Source organism: Entelurus aequoreus, linkage group LG06, assembly GCF_033978785.1.
Source record: "Entelurus aequoreus isolate RoL-2023_Sb linkage group LG06, RoL_Eaeq_v1.1, whole genome shotgun sequence".
NCBI lineage: Eukaryota > Metazoa > Chordata > Actinopteri > Syngnathiformes > Syngnathidae > Entelurus > Entelurus aequoreus.
In genome coordinates this window covers 45,027,141-45,050,937 of record NC_084736.1, presented here as the reverse complement: position 1 = coordinate 45,050,937, position 23,797 = coordinate 45,027,141, and the positions used below count along the sequence as shown (strand labels likewise).

At 42.7% G+C, this 23,797-nt stretch overlaps 1 pseudogene; it reads right to left on the bottom strand.

Annotated features, from left to right (window-relative positions):
• Nucleotides 1-12,353: 12,353 nt before the first annotated feature.
• On the bottom strand, nt 12,354-18,042 carry LOC133652737 (uncharacterized; annotated as a pseudogene).
• Nucleotides 18,043-23,797: the final 5,755 nt, after the last annotated feature.

Sequence of the window (23,797 nt, the reverse complement as noted above, 5' to 3'; positions counted from 1 at the left end):
TCCCGATATTACATTTTAAAGCATTTATCGGCCGATAATATCGGCAGTCCGATATTATCGGACATCTCTAGTTTTAAGTAATTTATATGTATCTGTCAATATAAAGATCGATTTAAAAAAACATGTTTTATGCTTTTTTTTGTCCAAGAAAAACCCTGTTTTTGTATGGCAAAAACACAAAATATGCCATATTTCCCCCTAAACAATGTTTTAAAGTGGAATATTTGATGTGAAGTCATTGGAACTTTGTATAGGTCAATATTTTATAACAACAGTAATTTTGATTAATCATTATTTTTTAGCAATGACAGGTTTATACAAAAAAATACACTAAAGTTCTTGGGGATCTAAAAATGTCCCACTTACAAGAGTGTTAAGAACAAGCCAAATCTTTTTTTACTTTCAATGATTGAATGTTGACATCAACTTCAGATCTAGCTTTTCATTATAAATGTTTGTGTTTTATGCCCTTTTTGTCAAAAAACACCTTGGTTTTGATCTGCCAAACACGCAAAATATGGAAACATTTCCACAAATTATTTATGAAAATAAATCATTTTGTGAAGTAATTGACACCTTGAATAGGGTCAATAGTTCAAAACATTGATTTCAATTCATTATTTTTGGAACAATTACAAATTTATACAAACAAATTACACTAAAGGTCTTGGGGATCCAAAAGGGTCCCACTTATAAGAGTGTTAAGAACAAGCCAAATCTTTTTTTACTTTCAATGATTAAATCTTTACATCAACTTCAGATCTGTTGATTATCAGTTTTTTTTTTTTTTTTTTATGTTTTATGCCCTTTTTGTCAAAGAAAACCTTTGTTTTGATATGGTTAACAGGCAAAATATGCAATATTTCCCCCTAAAAAAATGTTTTAGAGTGGAATATTTGATGTGAAGTCATTGGAACTTTAAATTGGTCAATATTTTAAAACAACATTGATTTTAATTAATTATTTTTTGAACAATTACAAGTTTATACAAACAAATGACACTAAAGGTGTTGGGCATCCAAAAGGGTCCCACATATAAGAGTGTTAAGAACAAGTCACATATATATTGTTTTTACTTTCAATGATTAAATCTTTACATCAACTTCAGATCTATCTGTTGATTATCAGTTTTTTTTAATTTTTATGTTTTATGCATTTTTTGTCAAAAAAACCCTTAGTTTTGATATGGCAAATATGCAAAAGTAGAATATTTGATGTGAATAGGTCACAAATTCATAACATTGGTTTTTATTAATTATTTTTGAGAAATGACAGTTAAAAAAAAGCCTGCACAGCAGTTTTGTGTTTACAGAGTCAACATTTCAATGTTTTTTCATTACAGTACACGCTTTTATTCCGTTTGTTTTTTTTAGTAATAGTATTTTTTTAATGTGCCGCGGACTGTTTAAAAAAAAATAGCTCTTTGAACACCCAGGATTTATATTTATTCATAATCTATTGATTACTGCTTGCAAAGACCTAGTTATTTAGCTTGTTAAAGAGACTTCTGTCACATGACTCTGTTTTACCAATCTAATATAGGCACCAGTGACCTGACTCCATTTCTCCAATCAAACAGAGCCTAGCAGTCAAATGACCGCACTCAAACTACACACTGTAAAAAGTAACATGACGCCATAACTCTCCAATGTTTACAAAGTATAAAAAATAACATTTATATCAGCAGCGTGGCTTGGTTGGTAGAGCGGTCGTGCCAGCAACGTGAGGGTTCCAGGTTAGATCCCCGCTTCCGCCATCCTAGTCACTGCTGTTGTCCCAGTGTCACCCACACTGGTTTAAAATGTAGCTCAAAGATGTAGATAATGGGTTTCACTACGTAAAGCGTTGTGAGTCTCTAGAGAAAAGCGCTATATAAATATAATTCACTTCATCATCATGTGTGTCAGTTGAAATGTTCACTTTCAGCCTACAACAATTCCACTTCCAACTAGAGAAAACATAATAACATTAGCTCTGTTATAACATCATAAGTGACTGTAAAATCTACATGTATTGTAGTACATGCTGTATTCTCTGTCCCTCACACACACGCACGCACACAGTTGCATAATATCTTGTCTAACAGCAATTTTAGTCTGTGTGCTTCTTATGTGCCTTACGTTGTATTGCTTCGCCATAACTTTGGGCCTGCTTTTTGTCCGAAATTAAGACATGCTCATTCTTCAGGCTGCGCGGAGATAGCTCAGTTTGAAGCTTCTTACATCCGTCTTCCCCACATTCCAAGAACATGAGACAAGGACTGTTGTGATGCCGAAGATCACTCATTTATATTGTATTTGTCTTCTGGTCAAAGGTTACTCTCCAAATGGATTTATTTTGTGATTGATGTTGTATTACTGCCTTTCTCAAGATTCAACCGAACACAATGCGATGCAGTCTCCCCCTCTATCTTTCGATCTCTCTCTTCTTTCCGTGAGCAGCGTTGCTTCTCCTTAACCTGATGGTATTTGAGTCTTCAAATAAATACCTTAACTTTCTCTGAACTTTTCAAAATTGAATACGAAAAATTCCAAAACAACACACAGACGCACAAGTACACAAATAAATTACAGCTATGGTTGTGGTGTAAGTACCATAAAAATAGTTACTAAAACTTTAAAGTTACTCACCAGTTACTTAGTACTTGAAGAGTTTTTCACTGTGTAACTAATTTTTACTTTTACTTGGGTTATTTTGCTCTAAAGCAGGGATGTCAAACTCGTTTTTATTGAGGGCCACATGGCAGTTATGGCTGCCATCAGAGGGCCGCTTGTAACAATGAATAATGTATGAATTTGCCTCTGGATTTCATTATTAATTATATAAATTGTTTTAAGTAGACTGTCGACTTTACAGTAAAAACTTTACATTTACAAAATTTTACTGTACAATAGTGTTTAGTTTTTTTTTTACAACATTTTACAGTAGATGAAAAAACAGTACACTGTTTATTGGGGGGAGAGTTTACAGAAAAAGCTGGCAGCTTAGTTGCCAGAGTTTTTGTTAAATTTACATTGGTTTTTACAACATTATATTGTTAATGAAAAAACAGCATCAGTTATTTTTTTATTCTGGCAACTTAGCTGCCAGTGTTTCTACCGTAAAAACAAATGTAATGTATTCTTAAAAGGGGAGGGGGTGTCGCACTAATATACAATGAAAATTTCAACCTTACCCCTAACCTAAATAATAAATATAAATCGTTTGAGGTGCTTACTATGAGGTCTGTCACACCGCTACCTCTCGACCTGGCTGTTATCTACCGCCCCCCTGGGCCCTATTCGGACTTTATCAGTGAATTCTCAGAGTTCGTTGCTGATCTAGTGACGCACGCCGACAATATAATCATAATGGGGGACTTTAATATCCATATGAATACCCCATCGGACCCTCAGTGCGTGGCGCTCCAAACCATAATTGATAGCTGTGGTCTTACACAAATAATACATGAACCCACGCATCGCAACGGTAATACAATAGATCTAGTGCTTGTCAGGGGTGTCACCACCTCCAAAGTAATGATACTTCCATATACTAAAGTAATGTCCGATCATTACCTTATAAAATTTGAAGTTTTGACTCTTTGTCAACAAGCTAATAATAATAATAGCTGCTATAGCGGCCACAACATTAATGCTGCCACAACGATGACTCTTGCTGACCTACTACCTTCGGTAATGGCACCATTCCCAAATTATGTCGGCTCTATTGATAACCTCACTAACAACTTTGACGATGCCTTGCGCAAAATTATTGATAGTATAGCACCGCTAAAGCAAAAAAGGGCCCCTAAAAGGCGCACCCCATGGTTTACAGAAGAAATTAGAGCTCATAAATTATCATGTAGAAAACTGGAACACAAATGGCGCGCGACTAAACTTGAGGTTTTCCATCAAGCATGGAGTGATAGTTTAATAACCTATAAACGCATGCTTACCTTAGCTAAAGCTAAATACTACTCAAATCTCATCCGCCTCAACAAAAACGATCCTAAATTTCTGTTTAGTACAGTAGCATCGCTAACCCAACAAGGGACTCCTCCCAGTAGCTCCACCCACTCGGCAGATGACTTTATGAATTTCTTTAATAAGAAAATTTAACTCATTAGAAAGGAGATTAAAGACAACGCATCCCAGCTACAACTGGGTTCTATTAACACAAATACGACTGTATATACGACGGACACTGCCCTCCAAAATAGTCTCTCTATTTTTGATGAAATAACATTAGATGAATTATTACAGCGTGCAAGTGGGATAAAACAAACAACATGTTTACTTGACCCACTTCCTGGGAAACTTATTAAGGAACTGTTTGTATTATTAGGTCCATCAGTGTTAAATATTATAAACTTATCACTTTCCTCCGGCACTGTTCCCCTAGCATTCAAAAAAGCGGTTATTCATCCTCTGCTCAAAAGACCTAACCTCGATCCTGACCTCATGGTAAACTACCGACCGGTCTCCCACCTTCCGTTTATTTCCAAAATTCTCGAAAAAATTGTTGCACAGCAGCTAAATGAACACTTAGTGACTAACAATCTCTGTGAACCTTTTCAATCCGGTTTCAGGGCAAATCACTCTACGGAGACAGCCCTCGCAAAAATGACTAATGATCTATTGCTAACGATGGATTCTGATGCGTCATCTATGTTGCTGCTTCTTGATCTTAGCGCCGCTTTCGATACCGTCGATCATAATATTTTATTAGAGCGTATCAAAACACGTATTGGTATGTCAGACTTAGCCTTGTCTTGGTTTAACTCTTATCTTACTGACAGGATGCAGTGCGTCTCCCATAACAATGTGACCTCGGACTATGTCAAGGTAACGTGCGGAGTTCCCCAGGGTTCGGTTCTTGGCCCTGCACTCTTTAGTATTTACATGCTGCCGCTGGGTGACATCATACGCAAGTACGGTGTTAGCTTTCACTGTTATGCTGATGACACTCAACTCTACATGCCCCTAAAGCTGACCAACACGCCGGACTGTAGTCAGCTGGAGGCGTGTCTTAATGAAATTAAACAATGGATGCCCGCTAACTTTTTGCAACTCAACGCTAAGAAAACGGAAATGCTGATTATCGGTCCTGCTAGACACCAGCATCTATTTAATAATACCACCTTAACATTTGACAACCAAACAATTAAACAAGGAGACTCGGTAAAGAATCTGGGTATTATCTTCGACCCAACTCTCTCGTTTGAGTCACACATTAAGAGTGTTACTAAAACGGCCTTCTTTCATCTCCGTAATATCGCTAAAATTCGTTCCATCTTGTCCACTAGCGACGCTGAGATCATTATTCATGCGTTCGTTACGTCTCGTCTCGATTACTGTAACGTATTATTTTCGGGCCTCCCTATGTCTAGCATTAAAAGATTACAGTTGGTACAAAATGCGGCTGCAAGGCTTTTGACAAAAACAAGAAAGTTTGATCATATTACGCCTATACTGGCTCACCTGCACTGGCTTCCTGTGCACTTAAGATGCGACTTTAAGGTTTTACTACTTACGTATAAAATACTACACGGTTTAGCTCCAGCCTATCTCGCCGATTGTATTGTACCATATGTCCCGGCAAGAAATCTGCGTTCAAAGAACTCCGGCTTATTAGTGATTCCCAGAGCCAAAAAAAAGTCTGCGGGCTATAGAGCGTTTTCCATTCGGGCTCCAGTACTCTGGAATGCCCTCCCGGTAACAGTTAGAGATGCTACCTCAGTAGAAGCATTTAAGTCCCATCTTAAAACTCATTTGTATAATCTAGCCTTTAAATAGACCCCCCCTTTTTAGACCAGTTGATCTGCCGTTTCTTTTCTTCTCTCCTCTTCTCCCCTGTCCCGTGCGAGGGGGAGTTGCATAGGTCCGGTGGCCATGGATGAAGTGCTGGCTGTCCAGAGCCGGGACCCCGGGTGGACCACTAGCCTGTGCATCGGTTGGGGACATCTCTGCGCTGCTGACCCGTCTCCGCTCGGGATGGTTTCCTGTTGGCCCCGCTGTGGACTGGACCCCCGCTGATGTGTTGGATCCACTGTGGACTGGACTTTCACAATGTTATGTCAGACCCACTCGACATCCGTTGCTTTCGGTCTCCCCTAGAGGGTTACCCACATATGCGGTCCTCTCCAAGGTTTCTCATAGTCATTCACCGACGTCCCACTGGGGCGAGTTTTTCCTTGCCCGTATGTGGGCTCTGTACCGAGGATGTCGTTGTGGCTTGTACAGCCCTTTGAGACACTTGTGATTTAGGGCTATATAAATAAACATTGATTGATTGATTGATTTCCATTTACAGTAATACGCCGTTAAAAACAACAACCACAGATTTTACTGTCAAAAACTGGCAGCTCAGTCAACAGAGTTGTAATGCAAAAAACAGTAGTAGTTTTTTTCAATCTACAGTAATATGCTGTAAAAAAACAACGTAAAATGTATTGTCATTTTTATTAATTTGATGGGTAGTTTGCTGTAAAGTTTAGTATTTTTATTTAGAAAAAAATAGAAAGTATGATAACATACTGTAATATGTGTTTCAATATTGGATACTATTAAAGTTTAGAAGGTATGCAATTTCAAGCAGTTATATATTTTTTCTGTCAAAATGAAAAAAATCCATTACATTTAGTGAGAAAACATTAAATACTTTGACACATCATTTTCAGGTGTTTAGGGCCAGATAAAATGTTGTGGGCCAGATCTGGCCCCCGGGCCTTGAGTTTGACACCTGTGCTCGAAAGTAACAGTAGTCTTACTTGAGTACAATCTCTGCCTACTCTGTCACTGTTGTACACACACAAAAAAATCTAGAAGCTTCCTGACATCTGATTGGCGAGAAATGGTGGAATGATGTGTGTGAGGTAACTCGGGTGTGTGTGTGGGTGTGTGAAAGTATGTGTTGTGGTGTGCAGTGTGGAAGGGTGAGGTAGCAGGGTGCTCCCCCTCAGGCACATTTGAAGAGCACACGATTTCAAAAGAAATATATAAAACAGCAGTTGTGTAAAAGTAGTACAAAAGTGGTAATTATTCTACTCACATTCCCTTTGACTTGTCCCGCCTCCATGACATGTTGAAGTCTGTCGTGACGTCTACAAGATCCATAAGATATATCATTAAATCACATTAGGTTAGCGTATTTGCTCAAGAAAAAGGAAAAAGATCAAAGCTTCCTAACTCATGGTTGGCAAAGCTCCAGACTTTATTTTAACATGTGTAGTATATAGATGACAGCAGTCTTGCTTCAGGGACTGTCCCAAATTATTTTTTTTAAAGCAAGCTGTTGTGGAACCTCTGCTAAAGAAGCCAAATTTAGATCCCTCTATTTTATCAAAATTTAGACCCATTTCGAAGCCATCCATCCATCCATCCATCCATCTTCTTCCGTTTATCCGAGGTCGGGTCGCGGGGGCAGCAAACTAAGCAGGGAAGCCCAGACTTCCCTCTCCCGGGGAATCCAAAGGCGTTCCCAGGCCAGCCGGGAGACATAGTCTTCCCAACGTGTCCTGGGTCTTCCCCGTGGCCTCCTACCGGTCGGACGTGCCCGAAACACCTCCCTAGGGAGGCGTTCAGGTGGCATCCTGACCAGATGCCCGAACCACCTCATCTGGCTCCTTCTCGATGTGGAGGAGCAGCGGCTTTACTTTGAGTTCCTCCCGGATGACAGAGCTTCTCACCCTATCTCTAAGGGAGAGCCCCGCCACCCGGCGGAGGAAACTCATTTCGGCCGCCTGTACCCGTGATCTTGTCCTTTCGGTCATGACCCAAAGCTCATGACCATAGGTGAGGATAAGTTTTTGTTTCAAAGTCAAGTTTGTACCTCCACCATGTGCGCACCTTTTGTTTGTGCCTTTTGTTAGTGTTCAAAATAAATCATGTATTTACCTCCAAGCCATGTCCGATCCAACTATTCTTGCATCTCAGGAAAACAAACACCCCGCCATAGTCCATATCGTGACAGAATGTCGCCAGCACAAAAAAGTTTTTCCGCAAAAAAGTTGGACGAGGGAGCGTGGGAAGTCCTGCGCGCTATGGAGGCGGAAACGCTTCGATTTTCCCCCAAGGAGCGCAGGGGGATGATGTGGGGCCCAGGAGGCAAGCTGGTGCTGATCGGCGCGTCGCTCCCGTCCCGGAAACGTCGCCAAGGACGAGGAAAGACTTCCGCATGCGGACAGGACACGTCACTCCCGCAAGTTCCTCCCCCTCCGGGCGGAAGCAAACAATGGGCAGCCCGGCTTCGCCCTGATGACATCACAGCTCAGGAAGATTTTTTTTCTCTGAACTCTTTTTCCTTTTGTCACCCGCCTTCAACCAAAGACTCTAAAAACATGATAAAACATTATCAGAACATGTTTCTAGAAATTAGAGCTTGTTAATCACAGTTATCTAGTTTACATACCTCGCCCACATCACAGGACTTTTTTTTTTTTCCGCCCACTCAATCCCAGGTAGAAAAAAATGAAAGGCATTTTGGACAATTCAAAGGGGAGGATTCTGCTCCTCTCATGACCGCCCTCCACCCACCCCTAAAAACGGTTCCAGACCGCGGGGAGCGCGTCTGGTATCCGCCCCTTGAGGGGGGGGGGGGGCTAGGGCCGGGAACTGTTCGAATGGGGTGAGTCAGCTTCACCATGCCAAGCCACAGCCTCCAGCCCGGCCGCCACCACCAGTTTTTCGGCGTGCCAAGCCACAGCCTCCAGCCCGGCCGCCACCACCGGTCTTTCGGCCTGCTAAGCCGCAACCTCGGGTCCGGCCGCCACCACCGGTCTTTCTGCCTGCCAAGCCGCAACCCCCATCTAGGCCACCTCCACCTGCACCTGTTCCAAGGCTAGCACCAGCGCCAAGGCTAGCACCAGCTGCACCACGCCAAGTTCCTGTTGCTGCTCCAAGGCTAGCACCACGGCTAGCACCAGTAGCTGCACCACGGCTAGCACCAGTAGCTGCTCCAAGGCTAGCACCAGTAGCTGCTCCAAGGCTAGCACCCGTCGGTGCACCACAGCTAGCACCCGTCGCTGCATCACGGCTAGCACCCGTCGCTGCACCACAGCTAGCACCCGTCGCTGCACCACGGCTAGCACCCGTCGCTGCACCACGGCGGTTTCCTGTACCTGCACCACGCCAGGTTCCTGTACCTGCACCACGGCAGGTTCCCGTAGCTGCTCCACGCCGCCAAGTGCCGCCCGTAGCTGCTCCACGCCACCTAGTGTCGCCCGTAGCAGCTCCACGCCGCCAAGCGCCGCCCGTAGCAGCTCCACACAGCCAGGACTCAAGTCAGGACTCAAGCCAGGACCAAAGCCAAGACCAACCAAGCCAAGACCCTTCATGCCAAGACCCACCATGCCAAGACCCTCCATGCCAAGACCCTCCATGCCAAGACCCGCCATGCCAAGACCCGCCACGCCAAGTTTCGCCGTCTGCTTTGTCTGCTGCTTCCATGCCTGCTTCGTCTGCTGCACCCGCGCCTGCTTCATCTGCTGCTTCCACGCCTGCCACGACGACGCGCGCAGCTTCCATGCCTGCCACGACGACGCCGACGCGCCCACCTCCCCGTCGACCACGGACATGGCCGGTCCCTAGTCGTCCGCCACGCCAAGTGCGTCTACCTCCTCGTCGGCCACGGATGTGGCTATTCCCTGGGCGTCCGCCACGCCAGGTACGCCGACCTCCTCATCGGCCACGGTTGTGGCCGTTCTCGGGTCGCCCACCTTGTCAGGTTCAGCGGCGGTCTACGTGTCGCCGCCACCTGATTCTGCCCTGGTGGATTCGGGGACACGTGGTCTGACGACCTACCGCCAAGTCCCCCTCACATGACTCTTGATCACTTGATCATTGTTTGTTTTTTTTGGACATCTGGGATCTGTCTTTAAGGGGGGGGACTCTGTCATGTCTTTTGATCATGTTTTGTTTTAGTTATGTCCTGTTTGGTTTTTGGTCACTTAGTTCCTGCTTTTTCACTCCCTTGTTTTGTTTCCATGGTTACCCATTAGTTTCACCTGTTGCACATTTTGATTCACGCACCTGTCACTAATCATGTCACTGTTATTTAAGCCTGTCTTTTTCTGTTGATCGGCCTGGCGACATTATCTGCTGTTACCTTTGTCACTCATGTGTTCATTCCATGCCATTGTTCCAAGTAAGTTTTTGTTTATTCATGTCACGTTTAGCAGTTCTTTTGTTTCATGTCCTTAGTCTACGTTAAGTGTAAGTTTTTGTTTCATAGTGAAGTTTGTACCTCCGACTTGTGCGCGCCTTTTGTTTGTTCCTTTTGTTAGTGTTTAAAATAAATCATGTATTTACCTCCAAGCCATGTCCGATCCAACTATTCTTGCATCTCGGGAAAACAAACACCCCGCCATAGTCCATGTCGTGACAGGCTCCAAAACTTTGGAACGATATCCCTCTTGCTATTTGGACGGCTCCCTTTTTAATGAGTTTTAAAGGCCTACTGAAACCCACTACTACCGACCACGCAGTCTGATAGTTTATATATCAATGATGAAATCTTAACATTGCAACACATGCCAATACGGCCGGGTTAACTTATAAAGTGCAATTTTAAATTTCCCGCCACACTTCCGGTTGAAAACATCTAGATATGATGATGTATGCGCGTGACATCAATGGTTGATACGGAAGTATTCGGACCCATTGAATCCAATACAAAAAAAGCTGTTTTCATCCCAAAATTCCACAGTATTCTGGACATCTGTGTTGGTGAATCTTTTGCAATTTGTTTAATGAACAATGGAGACTGCAAAGAAGAAAGCTGTAGGTGTGATCTGTGTATTAGCGGCGGACTAGAGCAACACAACCAGGAGGACTTTGAGATGGATAGCAGACGAGCTACCGTGAGTACAGCTTTGGCTTCCAAACATTTGATCGCTTGCCCGTACGTGCGTGTCGCTATGTGCGTGTCATGTACGTAACTTTGGGGAAATATATGTTTCTTGCCGACTCTGATGGCGGCCGGGGTGTCGTCGAAAGCTACAACGCCCGCCGCCGCCGCCGTCCCGTAGCTAAGTTAACTTCAATGGCGTCGTTAGCAACAGCATTGTTAAGCTTCGCCAAGCTGGAAATTATTAACCGTGTATTTACATGTCCATGGTTTAATAGTATTGTTGATCTTCTGTCTATCCTTCCAGTCAGGGGTTTATTTATTTTGTTTCTATCTGCATTTGAGCCCGATGCTATCACGTTAGTTCAGTAGCTAAAAAGCTTCGCCGATGTATTGTCGTGGAGATAAAAGTCACTGTGAATGTCCATTTCGCGTTCTAGACTCATTTTCAAGAGGATATAGTATCCGAGGTGATTTAAAATACAAATCCGTGATCCACAATAGAAAAAGGAGAAAGTGTGGAATCCAATGAACCCTTGTACCTAAGTTACGGTCAGAGCGAAAAAAGATACGTCCTGCACTGCCTCTCTAGTCCTTCACTCTCACTTTCCTCATCCACGAATCTTTCATCCTCGCTCAAATTAATGGGGTAATCGTCGCTTTCTTGGTCCGAATCTCTCTCGCTGCATTGTAAACAATGGGGAAATGTGAGAAGTCCTTCTTCTTGTGACGTCACGCTACTTCTGGTATAGGCAAGGCTTTTTTTTTATCAGCGACCAAAAGTTGCAAACTTATCGTCGTTGTTCTCTACTACATCCTTTCAGCAAAAATATGGCAATATCGCGAAATGATCAAGTATGACACATAGAATGGATCTGCTATCCCCCTTTAAATAAAAAAAAATCATTTCAGTAGGCCTTTAAATCACGTCTTAAAACATATTTTTACTCTTTGGCTTTTAAACCAGCATGAGAGTTGTGTGATTTTAGTCTATTTTATTTTCTCTGATGTACTTTATGTATTTATTATTTTATAGTTAAATATTAAATATTACTGGCTCTCCTAGTATGTATGTCTCAACTTATGTGCAGCACTTTGTGAAACTTCTATTGTTATTTGAAATGTGCTATATAAATAAAATTGATTCGATTGGATTGGAATATATTTGACAGTAAAGGCAATGCAAATGCAAAGTAGGTGTCATATAGTGGTTACATAATTTTTTTTGTAGTCAGACACTTTCTGAAAAAAACTATGTGCTTATCATAGATATTATGTTCTAAAATATGAGATTCATGTCTTAAAATGATAACCATTTCCACGCTTATTGTAGCTCATAAACGAGTTATATTTACAATAATGAATAAAAAATTTTTAGAAAAAATTATATATAAAATTATATCTAACATGCTTACAGTTTAACAGGATAAACCTTTTTAATTATATGAAAGCATGTCTTACACACAAAGATTATGATTGTCGTAAGCAATTAAATGTTTAACACATACACGCATGTATGTCACACGTCAAATGGAGATGTCCGGGTAAGGGGAGCACGTTAGGAACACATGAAAGGACAGCTGGAGAAAACATGAGCCTGCAGCTGCCACCTCTGTATGGGATGCCAGAACATGAACTTCACACGCACACACCGACAAGCATGGAGTATCAGAGCGTTTCAGCGATGAGACTGAATTTGGCTTCAGGCTGATATCATCTGGGCCATCCTGTCATTTGAAGCGAAATGTTGAAAGCAAATAGTCTTTCTGTTCCCTGCTGCCGTGACATAATGAATGTAACTCAAATATCTGCTACAAACATTATAATAACTTAATGTTAACCATAATAACCTTTCATTTGTAATATTTTACAGTCAAGATTCATTTTTTACGAGTGAAATTAATCATGTTTTGTACTACAGGATGTCAGTATAACCACTTGTTATCATAACATTACATAACATACTAGCCGAACTGAAATGCTAAAAGTTAGCATGCTAGCTAGCTAGATAGCGTCCAAAGGATGGGTAGAACCATGCTAAAGTTAGCGCCCTTTAGGCAGCTACGTAAACATTGCAAACAACCCTTTTAAGACTTTGTCCTCATAAAATTAGGAATTGGTTTTTGCATATTATGATGACTTTAGTCTCACTTTTTTTTTTTGCAATATTACAAATTTATCTTCTAAAAAGTAGTATTTCAAATGTGTTCTTCAAAATGCAATTTCAGTAGTAATTGTGTGTAAATGCAAGTTTGCATGCGAGGCAGATCACGTCAAGTAACAAAAATGTGACTCTTGGGTATAGACCTGCAAAATGAGCAAAAAAAGTTTGCATCCTGACATGTTAGCATGTTAAAAGTTAGCATGCATGACGTAAACAATTTATATTTGTTCATTAAACTGTGTTATAAATATATTTTCTGTATGATTGTGACAGTAATATTTTTGCCAAACGGACTATCAATACAGAAAAATCTGAGTGAGATGCGCTGTAGTACCCTCAGTTGCCACACACACTGAGTCAGTAGGAATTGGGGGTTGGGGGGGGGGGGGGGGGGGTGAGGGGTGTACGTGAGCCATCAGGCATTGTTGCTACCACACAATCTTTTAAAAATATTTTAAAGTGGACGAATGAATTAATTAATTAATTAATTAATGTATGTTTGTACCGAGATGGAGAATTATATATACAAGCTAAAACATGTCTTTAAACTGGACTTTTAGGCAAAATGAAAAATAATTACACTTTTTATAATAAAAATACTCTAAATGTGTAAGAGATTTTCCTAGGAGAAGATGGATGCAAGCAGCCCTGCTAAAGTTCTAAAGTAAAGGCAGCAAACAATCCTTTAAAGACTTGTAAAAATGTACTTTATTCTCGTAAAATTATGATTTTTTTTTCTCATAATATTACGACTTTAGTCTCATTTGCAAATGTTATTTGTTTAAAGCCATGAATCATGGCGTTTGATACTTGGCGCTAGGGGTGTGGGAAAAAATCGATTTGAATTTGAATCGCGATTCTCACGTTGTGCGATTCAGAATCGATTCTCATTTTTAAAAAATCGATTTAAAAAAAAAAAAAAATTTATATTTTTATTTTATTTATTTTTTTTAATTTTTTTATTAATCAATCCAACAAAACAATACACAGCAATACCATAACAATGCAATCCAATTCCAAAACCTAACCCGACCCAGCAACATTCAGAACTGCAATTAACAGAGCAATTGAGAGGAGACACAAACACGACACAGAACAAACCAAAAGTAGTGAAACAAAAATGAATATTATCAACAACAGTATCAATATTAGTTACAATTTCAACATAGCAGTGATTAAAAATCCCTCATTGACATTATCATTAGACATTTATAAAACATTTTTAAAAAAGAACAATAGTGTGGCTTACACTTGCATCGCATCTCATAAGCTTAACAACACACTGTGTCCAATATTTTCACAAAGATAAAATAAGTCATATTTTTGGTTCATTTAATAGTTAAAACAAATTTACATTATTGCAATCAGTTGATAAAACATTGTCCTTTACAATTATAAAAGCTTTTTACAAAAATCTATTACTCTGCTTGCATGTCAGCAGACTGGGGTAGATCCTGCTGAAATCCTATGTATTGAATGAATAGAGAATCCTTTTGAATCTTGGCAAAAATCTTAGCCACACGATTATCAAATGTAATAGGAAAATTAATTCATACTGACCAAACTGGCTTCATGGAAGGTCGACAATCTTCAGACAATACAAGGAAATTGTTTAATGTTGTTTACTATGCTAGAAGTCTCTCTTATCCCACAGCAGTATGTACTGTTGATGCGGAGAAGGCATTCGACCGCATAAACTGGTCATTTATGTTTTGCACATTACGGAAATTTGGATTTGGAGATAATTTTATACAATGGATTAAAATGCTTTATACAAGGCCCATGGCATCAGTCAAAACCAATAATCATATTTCAGAACCTTTTTCATTAAAAAGAGGAGTAAAACAGGGATGTCCTGCATCTGGATTATTATTTAATTTGGTTATTGAACCCTTAGCTGCAAAAATAAGAAGTGAAAATAATTTTCAGGTTATAAAAATTGGCTCTCAGTATAATAAGCTATCGATGTATTGTGACGACATAATTCTCTACCTGTCACATGTTAACTCCTCTCTACACTATATGATTGTAAGATACATCCTCAGATGCACTGGGACACATCCTCAGTGATGTGCCTGAGATCACCGGGGGTTTCGGGTCTTTCAACATCATACCCCCTCCCTCAGGTGACCCAGCCAGGGTTGATCAGACCCCAGCTTGTGTCCCAGTAGCATTGGCCCACAGTTCGCTCCTCCTGATCCAAAGCCATCTAGAGGCTCTCTCTGCTGCCTCCATGGTGGTCTTGATGGCCTTCCTTTTCCTATCACCTGTGATGCCAAGTAGTGTGAACACCTTGCACAGTGAGCGGCCAGCAAAGCCTCTACACCCCACTTCGATGGGCTCACACCGTGCCCTCCAGCCTCCTCTGCGGCATTGCTCGAATAGCTCCTGGCACTTTGACTGCTTCCGCTCGTTTGCCTCCTCTATGCGATCCTCCCAAGGAACTGTCAGCTCTATCAGTAGCACCTGCCGTGAAGATACTGATGTAAGCAAGATGTCTGGCCTCAACGAAGTTGTTGTAACATAGTCTGGCAACTTGAGCTGCTTGCCCAAGTCCACTCGAAGATCCCAGTCCAATGCTGAGGTGAGGAGCCCGGCTGCTGGTTTGGGCTGTGACTGTGGCTGCTCTCCAGCCCTGACAAAGGCAATTCTCCTATTGCCAAGTTGTTGCTTGCTGCTGTTGTTTTTGGCCACGGCTTTAGCTATGGCTTCAGCAACGGTCTTCAGCACTTGGTCGTGCCGCCAGCGGTAGTGGCCCTCCCCCAGAGCTTTAGAGCAGCTGCTTAGGATGTGCTCCAGCGAGCCTTTCCTGGAGCACAGCACACAGGCTGGAGAGTCAATCATGCCCCAGAGATGGAGATTGGCTGGGCTGGGTAGGACGTCGTAGACAGCTTGAACCATGAACTTAATGCGCTGGGGTTCAGCCAGCCTGATCTCAGACCAGGTCACCCTCCTCTCCAGTGCACCCTCCCACCTTGTCCATGCTCCCTGCTGCTGCATACCCACCATCCTGCTGGTTCGTTCCTCCTCAACCTCTGCACGCACCTCCTTCAGGACTAGCTGGCGTTTGTCTTTACCACGTGCCTTCTCATAGTGAGGTTGGGGGAAGGCTCCCAGCCCAGCACGGCCTGTTGCCACCGTGCCCAGCAGGGCCCTATGTCTCAGCCGAAACTCAGCAAACTCCAGGCTTTCCTGAGCCCTCCACTTCCTGCCAGTTCGCACCACGATGCCTGCTGATGCCACTTTAGAGTCCTTGGAGTCACGATAGAGCAAAGCCTCTCGAGTGCGAGAGACCCTGAACTCCTCATCCAGGCTACTGAAGGGGAGCTGGAGCTTGTTGGTCTTCCCATACAGTGCTGTGCTGCACAGGCTGCGTGGAAAGCCCATCCATCGGCGGAGGTAGCTGCTGATCTTCCTCTCCAGAATCTCCACTGTTGACAGAGGAACCACAGGAACAACAGAGGCCAGAGTATCCAGGGTAAGACCCCATGCTGGTAAATCCACGCCTTAAACCGGCCAGGTAAGCCAGACTTGTCTACAGCCGATAACCACGTCTCCAGTTCCTTGATGGTTGTTTGGATTGCTGCAGTATCCCTGAGACTACAGTCGAAAACCTTGCCCAGGCTCTTGACCGGTTTCTCGGTGATAGATGGGATTGCTGTGCCATCCACGCAGAAGCGGAACTTGTCTGCCAGTTTTCCCTTCTTCAGAACCATCGACCTGGATTTAGTTGGTTTATAGCTCATTCTTGCCCAGGAGATGAGCTTTTCCAAGCCCTGGAGTATCCATCTAGCGCCGGGAACTGATGTAGTTGTGACAGTGAGATCGTCCATAAAGGCTCTGATGGGGGGCTGTCGAGTTCCAGACTTCGACAGAGGGCCTCTGCATTCCGTTTCAGCTGCCTTGACTACCATGTTCATGGCTAGGGCAAAGAGGCAAACTGAGATTGTACACCCAGTTATAATGCCTTTTTCAAGCCTGTGCCAATCTGATGTTATGCTCCCGGAAGTGACCCTGAGCCTGAAGTTCCCGTAGTAATTCAGGATGAGGTCTTTGATCTTCTTGGGTACATGGTGTCGGTCCAGGGTAGTCTCCACGAGCTTGTGGGGTATGGAGCCGTACGCATTGGCAAGGTCAAGCCAAAGCACAGCAAGGTCTCCCTTACCCTCCCGCGCCTCCCTGATCAGCCGGGAAACCACACCGGTATGTTCCAGGCATCCTGACACACCAGGGATTCCACCTTTGTGGACCGAGGTGTCGATGTATGCATTCTTGAGGAGGAATTCAGTCAACCTTCTGGAAAGGACGCTGAAGAAGATCTTTCCCTCAACGCTAAGGAGCGAGATGGTCCTGAACTGCTCCAGCTTGGTGGAATTTTCCTCTTTAGGTATCCAAACACCCTCAGCCTGCCTCCACTGGTCTGCAACAGTTCCTCTGCGCCAAATCACTCGCAGGATCCTCCAAAGGATTCTAAGGAGTTCCGGGCATCGCTTGTACACCTTGTAGGGTACTCCACTGGGTCCTGGAGCTGAACTGGCTCTGGCTGCAGTAACAACCTCCTGGATTTCCTTCCAGGTGGGCTCGCTGGTGATGAATTTGACAGTGGGAGATGGTATGTCCAATAAGGCACTGAAGGGCCCTAGCTCTTTCTCATTTTCAGGGTCGCTCAGGTTGTTTTTCAAGAAGTTGTTAACTTCTTCTTTGGAGCAAACTAGACGCCCACTGCGCTTCTGCCCCAACAGCTGTTTGATAAATCCAAATGGATTAGCTATGAATGCAGTTCGCTTCCTGGCTCTCTCTCTCCTGCGCCTCCTGTGCCATTCAGCTCTACGTAGGGTCATCAGTTTCTTCCTGATGATGTTCCGGAGTTCAGCCAATGGCGCCTTCTCCTCCTCAGATGCTGCCTTGTACTGCCTTGCCAGGGACTGGAGCTCCTGCCGCAGTTGATGGATCTGTTCTGCCCTTCGGTTCATGGTGTAGTTGGAACTGATGGGCTTGTCCTCTTCCACACCGAACCTCTCTGCTCCATAAGAAACAATGATGGTGGTCATGGTCTGAAGCCGTCTGTCGACATCCCCTTTGGCTATTGATTCGATGATTCTGGCTGTGTGCTCGTCGAATTGGTGCCACACATTGTGTTGGCTTGCAGGAGGCCACTTGATACGAGACTGCTTAATTACTTTGCTGGGAGCTGGAGGATTTATCACATGGAGGTTCTGGGCTCTGTGGGGTGTCTCCCGGCCGGGCTCCTCCGTCGTCTCACCAGGACTCGGTCCTGTGCCCTGTATGTCACTCTCCTGCACCAAGCATTTCATTCGACCCTGATGGATTTTTAGGCCACACTCGTTCTTGAGGCTCTTGCCACAGATGCATCTTACGGTTGTCATTGTCGTTAAGCCGTTTGCTGAAGTCGTCAACGTTGGATCCGTCCTGTTGGGGAACTCATCCTCCCCCCCTCTCGGGTTCCCCTGGGGGTTTTATCAGTAGGTCGTTCTGTAGCTTAGTTGGGTTTCTCCCTCACGGAAGATGCAGGTTGGGATGCTACCCCTTGCTGCCCCGGTCGCCCTCTTTCCGAGCTGTCAATTGTCTCTCCAATCGTCACCAGTCTACTCCTGGTTGCCTCCCAGCCTGTTCCTGTATGTCACTGGCTATGCCAGTCCGAAATGATTGTAAGATACATCCTCAGATGCACTGGGACACATCCTCAGTGATGTGCCTGAGATCACCGGGGGTTTCGGGTCTTTCAACATCATACCCCCTCCCTCAGGTGACCCAGCCAGGGTTGATCAGACCCCAGCTTGTGTCCCAGTAGCATTGGCCCACAGTTAGCTCCTCCTGATCCAAAGCCATCTAGAGGCTCTCTCTGCTGCCTCCATGGTGGTCTTGATGGCCTTCCTTTTCCTATCACCTGTGATGCCAAGTAGTGTGAACACCTTGCACAGTGAGCGGCCAGCAAAGCCTCTACACCCCACTTCGATGGGCTCACACCGTGCCCTCCAGCCTCCTCTGCGGCATTGCTCGACTAGCTCCTGGTACTTTGACTGCTTCCGCTCGTTTGCCTCCTCTATGCGATCCTCCCAAGGAACAGTCAGCTCTATCAGTAGCACCTGCCGTGAAGATACTGATGTAAGCAAGATGTCTGGCCTCAACGAAGTTGTTGTAACATAGTCTGGAAACTTGAGCTGCTTGCCCAAGTCCACTCGAAGATCCCAGTCCAATGCTGAGGTGAGGAGCCCGGCTGCTGGTTTGGGCTGTGACTGTGGCTGCTCTCCAGCCCTGACAAAGGCAATTCTCCTATTGCCAAGTTGTTGCTTGCTGCTGTTGTTTTTGGCCACGGCTTTAGCTATGGCTTCAGCAACGGTCTTCAGCACTTGGTCGTGTCGCCAGCGATAGTGGCCCTCCCCCAGAGCTTTAGAGCAGCTGCTTAGGATGTGCTCCAGCGAGCCTTTCCTGGAGCACAGCACACAGGCTGGAGAGTCAATCATGCCCCAGAGATGGAGATTGGCTTGGCTGGGTAGGACGTCGTAGACAGCTTGAACCATGAACTTAATGCGCTGGGGTTCAGCCAGCCTGATCTCAGACCAGGTCACCCTCCTCTCCAGTGCACCCTCCCACCTTGTCCATGCTCCCTGCTGCTGCATACCCACCATCCTGCTTGATATCAATAATGTCATCACTGAATATGGCTGTTTATCAGGGTATAAAGTCAATTGGGACAAATGTGAAATATTACCACTTAACACTGCAAGAAATCACAAGTTCAGAACTCCAAAACTGGGTTTGGTTTTGAAATTGTATTGCATTATTATGGTATTGTTGTGTATTGTTTTCATTTAAAAAATTTTTTTTTTTTAAATAAATAGTTTTTGAATCGAGAATCGTGTTGAATTGAAAAAAAAATCGATTTTGAATCGAATCGTGACCCAAGAATCGATTCTGAATCGAATCGTGGGACACCCAAAGATTCCCAGCCCTACTTGGCGCCATCTTAAAAGTATACAATGTTGTCATTTTAACGTTAGCCTGCTAATGTTGTATGCCACCATTTTAGCTAATTTTGTATTTTGACCTTAAAAATTATGGATTTAAATGCTGGGCGCCATCTGAAAAGTACCTTATGTTGTCATGCTAACGTGGATTTTTAAAAGTCCACTGTCGTCGTGCTAATGTTAGCATGCTAACGTTTTATGCTAGCAATTTTGCTATTTTATTCATTTAAACCTCAAAGCGATGGCTTTTTATGCGATATTACAAATGTATTGTCTTAAATGTACTTCCAGACATATTCCAAATGTAATTATTTAAATGTATATGATTAATTATTGTTTTAAATGTACATCCAAAAATATGAAAACGTTGTTATTTTAAAAGTGTGATTTCTTTTTCTCACAATATTAAAACCTAATTCTCATAAAAACATTTATTTAACTTGTACCAACCCAGAGAGGGACAAGCAGTAGAAAAAGTATTGACGGCAGTACAAATTTATTCTACAATTTGTACATAAAACGTATGAATTTGTTCACATGGATTTAGTACTTCCGTCATACTGCGTTGTGATTTTACTTTTAGGATTCCACGTAATAAAGCTTTAAAAGGAAATGTTAATGATGTAGAAACTTAACCGTCTCAATGTGTAATTTTTACTGGTGAAGTTCAGCTGGTGTGCATTAAGATGTGTCAGATGTACGGCTGCTTGCTCTCACCCAATCACAGGCATTGAAACCCACACGGCCGTGCAAAGTCACTGACTGGTGTTTGAGTCAGAGACACATTTCACAATAAATACAGAGTACAGGAATAACCCCACTGCTGCAAAAAAACACTCCACCTTTGCTTTCCGACGGTGTGCAGACATTCAATGCTAGGCGACAAACAGCAGTAAAAAAATCATGTTTTGCAATTTCCCCCGTCCCCAGTCAATGACTTAAGGAAGGTATTAATGACAAAAATGGACATGACTTGAAAATGCAGTTTCAGTAGTAATTGCGTGTAAATGCTGAAAAGCTGAACTGAAATGCTAGCGCCAAGTAACAAAATTATGACTCCTGGGCGTTAGCTGTTATGCTAACATGTTAGCGTGTTAAAAGTTATTAGCAAAATATTTGACTCTGAGGCATACACATGCAAAGTTAGCTAAAAATCTAGCATGATCACTGTTAGCACACATGAAGTAGCAACATATTTGATACTGAGTTGTACACCTGAAAATTTTACTAAAAAGCTAGCATGATAACGTGCTAACAATTGTCACGTGTGGAAATAACACTTTTTACGACTCTGAGGCGTACACCTGCAAAATTAGCTAAAAGTGAGCATGCTAACAGTTAGCACACATGAACTAACAACATATTTCAGTCTAAGATGTACACCTGAAAAATTAACTAAAACCTAGAATGCTAATGTGCTAACAATTATCATGCATCAGGTAAAAAGTATTTGACTCCAAAGTGTACATCTGGAGAATTAGCTAACAAGCTAGCCTGTAAAGTGCTAACACGTTTCATACATTAAGTAACAAAATATTTGACTCTGAGGCATACACCTGCAAAATTAGCTAAAAAGCGAGCATGCTAACAGTTAGCACACATGAAGAAACAAAATATTTGACTCTGAGTTGTACACCTGAAAAATTAACTAAAAGCTAGAATGCTAATGTGCTAACAATTATCATGCTTGAGGTAAAAAAAATATTTGACTCCAAAGTGTACATCTGCAGATATAGCTTACAAGCTAGCCTGTTAAAGTGCAAAATACAAAATATTTGACTCTGAGGCGTACACCTGCAAAATTTGCTCAAAAGCGAGCATGCTAAGAGTTAGCACACATGAAGTAACAAAATATTTGACTCCAAGGTGTACACTGGCAAAATTAACTAACAGGTTAGTATGTTAAAGTGCTACAAAAATATTTGACTCTGAAGTGTACATCTGCAAAATGTGCTAAAAAGCGAGCATGATAATGTGCTAACAGTTAAAATGTGTGAATTAACAACATATTTGGCTCTGAGGTGTACACCTAAAAAAATGATAAAAACTGGAATGCTAATGTGCTAACAATTAAAATGTGTGAAGTAAAACATATCTGACTCTCAGGTGTACACCTGTAAAATTTGCTGAAAAGCGAGCATGCGTTAGCTTGTGTGAAGGAACAAAATTGTCACTAAATTACAAAAAACCTACTCAGTGGCCTAGTGGTTAGAGCAGTGGTTCTTATCCTGTGTTCGATCGAACCCTAGGGTTTCGGTGAGTCGGCCTCAGGGTTTGGCGGAGCCTCTGCCGTGGAGGTCAAGACACACCCAACTCATCGTGAAAATAAAAACTTCTCCCTACCCCCATACAATGTTCCCTCTAATTTCCATGTGATTTGCAGGTGTGTAATTTGTTGTGAGTTCATGCACTGTGTTGGTTTTGTTCTTTTAACAAGGTGATGCTCATGCACGGTTCATTTTGTGCACCAGTAAAAAAAACATATAACTTTGCCTTGAATTAAAAAAAAAAAACATTTTATTTTTCACTAAAGAAGGGTTCGGTGAATGCGCATATGGTGGGGTTCGGTTAAGAACCACTGGGTTAGAGTGTCCGCCCTGAGATCGCTAGGTTGAGAGTTCAAACCCCGGCCGAGTCATACCAAAGACTATAAAAATGGGACCCATTACCTCCCTGCTTGGCACTCAGCATCAAGGATCAAGGGTTGGAATTGGGGGTTAAAATCCCCAAAAATGATTCCGGGCGCAGCACTGCTACTGCCCACTGCTCCCCTCACCTCCAGGGGGTGATCAAGGGTGATGGTTTAAATGCAGAGGACAAATTTCACCACACCTAGTTGTTGTGTGACAATAATTGGTACTTTAAACTTTAACTTTAATTTGACTCTGGCGTACACGCCTGCGAAATTTGCTGAAAAAAGCTAGCATGCATAGAAAAAAAGCATAAGAAATATGTGTTTTTCTTAAAACCCTTGTAAGGGCAGTGAACCATATTTGCTACTAAAGTAAAGTGTAAATGCACGCCACAGGCTTCCCTATGAGGCAATATAATAATGTAAATAATTGAATACATTTTGTTACATTTTTATTATTTTAAAATATATTATTTAATTGCATTTTCATGTATTTATTCAATATTCTAAATGTTTTTTTGGTTGTTTTTTGTTGTTGTCATTTTCTAGGCCATTTTCCAACAATTGATGGTTGTGAAAGCTTCCTACCTTCATCACCGTTGTGCTAAACCAGCAACAAACACATGTGGCATTATGAAGTTTGTTATATAATGAAGGACATATTGGCAGCGGAAAGGAATGTTCTCATCACATCCGAACTAATCTGATGAGGGACAAAACAGAAAAAAAAAGGTTTGGCTTCAGAGAGAAGTTCCCATCAGTTGTTAGCGTGTTCACTGTTCATCAAAGACAAAGCTCTGGGTCACATCATCGTTTGGGAGTCACGTCATTTTCTATGGCCTCGCCAGCACGCACACGCACGCACGCACACAACACACACACACACACACACACACACACACACACACACACACACACACACACCACACACACACACACACACACACACACACACACACACACACACACACACACGACACACACACACACACACACACACACACCACACACACACACACAAAACTTCATATACCTGAAAGTCAACTCACTCATCCATAAAGTATGTTTCAATATTTACTGTAAACACTTGAATGTCCCTGGAGCTTGTCAATGAGCATAAAACATGACAAAATCGGAAATGTTTGCCCCACCTTTAGGTGCTTAAACTGTCGCTTTGGAAGTTTT